Raw genomic sequence first — 6,548 nt, forward strand, 5'->3', positions numbered from 1 at the left:
GATGTTTTTTTCTTTTGTTTTTTAAAAAAAATTTTTTTTTTTTTTTTTTTTTTTTTTGTGGGGGGGGGGGGGGGTTGTAGTAAGTTTTTGATTTTTCAAACTCTGGACTTTCCAAGTTTTTTCTAGAAAATTCCTTAGACTGATCTCAAAATGTGTAAGTTTTTTGCCTGAAAATTACTCTCCTTTTTTCTATCCACAATGGCTCTAACATAATAATAATAATAATAATAATAATAATAATAATAATAATAATAATCTGTCATAGGAACTTCTGTATGTGCAAACAATTTTTCCATGCATCTTAATGAATATTTTGTGTCAGTTGTGGTCCAATGTGGGACATGACTTCAGCGGTCCTCACAACCTGATATTAATATCTGTTAATAATTTTTTGTATGTGAAACAAATAAAATTATTAACTGAAATAAAGGCTTGAAAACATCTGTAAGCGTGTAATTAATTTATATGATGCCTTTCATTTGGTGAAGCACTTGACTTCCCTCTCATGTGTGTCACACTCAGCTGTGACCAGCAGGATCATAGTGTTTGTTCAGGACAGTAAGCTACTCTGCTAATTCAAATACAATCATTTTTAAGTAGCTGCATGTTAATTTTGCATTCAAATATAACATCAGTATGACTAAGTGTAAACACATTACTGTAAATTCCAAACTTCAACACTGTTTCCAACATGCTCTCGAAAAATTAAAGCTGCCACAGCAGGAGAGATATGATTCCAAGATGTTATAAATATCTGCAAAGGAATCAAGGTGGCTTCTATTAAAAGTAGTTTTGACAGTAAATCTTATACCTGATAACAAGCTTAATCATTTCATACATCTGCCCGGGTGTATAAATAAAGACAATGAAAATACAGAATCCATTGTTAAACGGCTGCTGTTTGAAGAGTTAGTCTAAGTTTCCACAAAGAGTGCAACAGTCAAGTCTTTCTTCTGAAACTAATGAAAAACTATGACATATTCCCAGTTACAGAGTAACAGTCTTCTTGCTTTATCAGAAAAAGTCAATTTTCCAGGATGAGAAATGAAGATAATAAAACATATTTTACTGCCATTTTAGTTTAAATAGAATACTGGTGGTAATCATTTGGTGGAGGCAGGGAAGGTTGAATTTGATCTTTTCTTTTATGTACATGAAGACCAAAATGGTTTGGATCAACTTCAATAGCACCAACCCAATGAGCCTTAGCTGAAGTCTTCTGGAGGAAGGTCTGTCTCACAACTACCTGGACAGCAGCGTCATTGTCCAGCAAGTTGGAACCAAAGCAAATGTCAGACAAGGATCCAACAAGCGAGCTCAACAATGTCAGGGCATCCAGAGAGGTGAACCTGACCCACCGAGATCCTACTGCTCAACTCGGTACTGCTGTCCTGGAGGACAAACGAAGGCTCAAATAGAAAAATCCAGACATTCCTCTGACAACAGATGCTGTCAGGGCAACATCTGTTACACGTCAATCCTCAGTAGAGGCAGAAATCACAAAGAAAGAATGGGCTAACCCAACATAAACTACCAAACAACATCAGGCTCTCAGGTGAAACTCCAGAGGCAAGCTAATGAAAGGTCAAGCAAGGAACATGTGGCAATGAGTTCTGGAGACAGATGTCAAAGAAGGGCAACATGTGGAAGAAGGAAAAATGGCCCAAGAACAAAATCATTGGAGATCTGCTTTTGGCGCCTCATACCTAGGAGGGATGAAATGCATAAATAATAAAACGATGACATGAGTCAGTAATGCTATGGCTACAGAGGGGTTGTTCTGTGATGCATTAGCCTGAATTAATATTTTAGATGGCCTTTTAGCTACTGTAACATGTCCCAAAATGTCCCAAACAAACTATCCCCCTGGACTGACAACCACAAGGCTGAAAAAAGAGAAAAAACACTTTATTGCTGTTGGATATTACCAAACTTCAGAACAAAACTGACTGATTTCCAAAAAGTAGAATTTTACTATCTTGTGGTTAGCTTGCTGATGAGGGATCGCGGTGGCACAATCAGACGTCAAAGTAACACCTTTTACAGAACCCAAACTGACAGATTTAGGATTCTGACAATTAATTACAGTTACATTGGTGTCAAGATGAGACAGCTTCTCATTTAGCCTGACTTCCTCTTGCTACATTTCATTGCATCGAGTGTAAAAGAGCACCTTACACAGAGTGTCAACTTGCTGCTCCCCACATGCCAAGGAGGCATCATCCTGCGCCATATTGTATGTAATCTTTCATGTGTTAAGCGCCAAGGCAGCAGCTCGGATTCCCTCTGTGGGAACAGCTCCCCCCATTGGCCATCCCTGTGCTAATTGGTAAATGTCCCAGCTGAAATCGAGACTTTTCATATCAAGGAACCCTTTATCCAGTCTGTTAATGTCCAACTTTCTGTAGTCTGTGTGTATGTCTGGTAGCCTCAATTTCCCATTGTGAACTACTAGGAGTGCTTCCACTGCTGTAGCTATTCTGCTTTCACATCAGACATGTTCTTCATTCAGAGATGAGCATCAAGAAATGTTTGCCTTCCTATTAAACCAGTTTGCTCTCTCGTTTGACCTCTGAATGTTTTGCTCACATAAATGCTGCTCACTGCATGTTTTCTCTCTTTTGGGACATTCTCTATAAACATGAGGGATGGTTGTGTGTGAAAATCCCAGTAGATCAGCAGTTTCTGAAACACTTGTCTTCCTATCATCTAGATGTCTAAATGCATTGAATTGCTGCCAAGTGGCTGTTGTTTGTGTTATGGTTAAGAAACTTGTCTTTAGTCACTTCTTGCCTATTTTAATTACTTTATGCTTATAATGCATACCATATTTGGGTAGCAAAATAAAATCTGTGTCTGACAAGGGGTTTTCAGACCAAGTGGCTTGAAGCAGATTGAAGTGGAATGAAAGCGTCAAGAACTGTTCTGGGAGATGTGAAGCAGAAGAAGAAAGTTGAGGCAATGTACGTTTGTAAGCATAAATCATTTAAGTGGATGAACCGAGACCAAATAAAACCGCTTTAATGGCCGGGTGTCATCATAAGGCTGGATGTCAGTGTAAGGACAGGCACCAGCACGTGCAAACTTCATTATTAATTGGAAAGAACTGAGAGGTTGCTCTGCCCACAGAAGGAGAGAGAGAGTGGAGGCAGTGGGAACGCCATCCTAATTGTTACCTGAAGTCAACGAGATCCTTTGATATCCAAGATAAAAGACCGTGAAAAACTGACCTCTGCTGGACTCCAGCCCTCACTAAAGCCTCTTTTCTTGAACCTGTAATTATGTTTTGAGATGTATCTGAAAAGACTTTACAAACCATGAGCCAATATCGGTTTGCTTTTAGTCAGAAATCAAAGCTCTCACTAGAACAAGCCCACTCAGTTCAGCGACAGAAGGCTGAAAGTAAAAAGGAACAAAACGACATTTTGAAAGCCACTTCAGTCCATTTCTAAAACACCCATATGTACTTCAGACAAGTGTTTATATATATTCATATTCATATACACTCACTGATTAAATTGTGTAATTTCTTAGTCATAAAACAACCTTGAAGACAGCATTCCTCTCTCCAGTCTGTGGCTCAAGTTGTTTAAGGAATGCTTGACTTCTCCCTTGGGTACAACAATGGCTAAATCTTACCTGTTGCTACTTTGATGCATTTTAAAGTTTGACAGCTCTTAGCTGAAATACAAACAGGTGGGTCAGATGGTAAGTCTGTATCTGTGGCCCAAACAAACTCAATGTTACAGGCAGACCCTCACCAAATGTTAACATAATATATTTTTTAAAACATACAAGAATATATCTTGTGGCGTTCGCGAGGAGAGCAGCAGATTTTTGGTGGAAACTAATCTTAATTAGTTTAAAGCCAGCTTAGAGAATAAACCTGGTTTCTCAACATTCAGTTCATACTGAACTGTGACGTCATTACATATTTTTTTTTATTGGTTATTATTTTTATTTGTCCATTTTAAATGTCCTTCACTTTTACTTAGTAGTTTAGAGTGAGTGTTATTAGCTCATCGGGAGCTTGCTGATCAAAGTAACTGGAAAGTTGAATTATTTATTATTTCATTTATAAGCTGGTGTATTGAAGAGAAGTTATATTCATTCCATGTATGTTTTTTAGTGCCTAATGTTTGAGATCATCAATCCTTTATCTGTTTTAGCGTCATGAGGCAGGATTTCATAAATAATAACTGTGACTGAAATCCATTTGGCTTTTATTTTCTGATAATCGGTTGGTGAATTGATTTGGTAATTTTAATCTAAATTACTAACTTTGTTAAGAATTGCCTTAGGCATTTATTGTTCTTCATGGCTGTTTGTTGCACAGAAGCGACTGACCTGACCCTCATATTGACTCAACTTGAAGCTGGTCCACGTTTCTGAGAACTCACATCTCCGCCTATCAGCCGGTTCCGTTCTACAGCGGAAAAAAGTCAAACTCACACGAGAAACTCTTCCACATGAAAGTCGAAATCTTGCTCATACTTTCAGTTCACCCCACGATCAAAAACAATCCAGTTTCACCCTGAGGCAAACGGAAAACCGCTCTAACACGAACGCAACGAGCTCCAGGGATCTAAAGTTGAAGACAAAACCATTTAAGAAGTTGAGGTGGGGAAAAAAAAGGTATGTATCAGTTTTATGTTGCACCAAAACACATCCAAGCTGTCATAATTCACTGTGATTAAAGAGGAGCCCAGAGGAGACTCTGCTCTGCTCTGAACTAGTTTGCTGCTGTCTTGTCCACCTTTCTGAGCTGCAGCTATAAAGGAGATAAGTGTTTCAAATGAGTCACCCTGTGCAAAACATGTACTATATGCAGCACTTATGATTTACTGTAATTAGCTTGCTGAAAAAGGAAAGCCAAACTCCCATTAAGATATGAATTAAGGGGCTAATTATTATGTTCAGTGTGCCATTATATCCGTTATTTATCCAGGTAGAAGTCAGAATCAGATCGCCATCTCTTTTCTGAGAAAAACTTTATTTCATGTCTCTGTCATGTTACGTAATCGTGTTGAGAGATCTTTACCAAAAGATATGATGAGATGTTTCTTTATCTTCAGTTCTGAAATTTATTCTGCCTCATGTATTTACAGACATTTAAGGAGAAAACACAAACAGAATAGAAAAGTAATGAATCACATTATAAGACAAGCAGGATATACATTTTCAGTCTGGTCAGTGTTCCATGGTCAGTTTCAGTGTTAATGGTGTTTCTCAGTTTAACTTCATATTCATTTTATTTTTCAGTAAAATGAAAAATGAAATTAATATTTTACTTTCATTTTACTGTGAAAAAAAATGAAAATAAGACTCGTGAAGAATTTCCTCTTTATGACAACTTTATGACAACTATGTCACAAAGATGCGCTATGCAAAAAAATAAAAAAAATAAAATCACTTCAATCCAACTGATTCTAGTTATCAAACAGTGCGTGAACCTCAGTTAATTATTTAAATTAGTTAAACAGTTTTCTATCTAAGGAAACCCAGCAGATTGCAGTGAGTCATTGACTTCAATGATCATATTATAGTGCAATTTGACATTTAAGAAAGAAATTTGCTTCATGGAAACACAGCAATTTTGAAAAATCAGGTTTTTCAATAAAATGTTTTAGCGCTAGAATGATAGGGTTTTTTTTTTGCTGTATCAAAATTGGTTTACTTCGCAAAACTGCAACGTAAATTCTTTTTTCGCATCACACAAGTCACATGATCAACAATCAGATGTTGCCACTGGCAGAAACCACGACAAGAAGTGGTAGGAGACTGATGGCGCGGCGTGCTTTTTTAAAGACTTATCACGCAAACAAAACCATGTGATGTTGAGCTTTTTATTTAATGAAAACACTACAATTGCAAAACTGTGTTTCTACAATATTAGCTGAATATTGACAAAGTTTTACATGCATTTATAATAGAAATGCAGTTAAACCAGACCGGGTTCTGTTTAATTCAGTTGGCAGGTGAGAGTGTTGGCCTCATAATCTGTCTTTGAGACGTTTCAACACATCCTGATCTAATTTCCAATGTATTTTTTTAACATTCAGGAAATTTTGTTTCCTGAATTAAGACTGTAAAACTGACCGTTCTAACGTAGCTTATACATTTCGTATGTGACCAATAATCATGATCAGAAGTATAAATAAAGCGATGTATCTCTAGAGATATCACATTGTTTTATACGTGTAGCAGCTGTTTTGCATTTTGAGGTTGGTGTACTGTGAATCTTAACTTCAGAGCAGAAAAATATTTTTTTTCCAAATGCAAATGGAATACGTTGACCTATAAATATAAGACCAACATAGCAACATTTCTGTTTTCAACAATAAATTTACACCTTCTTGAGGGTGGAAAAAGCCGCTCCACTCAGCCTTCTTGTGAACCTAAATTTGGTTTCAAATTACACCCGGTGGACCCCTGAAGTCTGTTATTATATGTGAGTAAATAGCACCTCGACCTGGGAGCCCAGACTGTGGCTCACTGCTACACACACCAACTTCTGTTTTGATTTCTCTTTCCCCTCTCGTGATTTT

The sequence above is a fragment of the Poecilia latipinna genome, unplaced genomic scaffold (assembly GCF_001443285.1).
Source record: "Poecilia latipinna isolate Pla-1442-1.1 unplaced genomic scaffold, P_latipinna-1.0 Scaffold4157, whole genome shotgun sequence".
NCBI classification, from domain to species: Eukaryota; Metazoa; Chordata; class Actinopteri; order Cyprinodontiformes; family Poeciliidae; genus Poecilia; species Poecilia latipinna.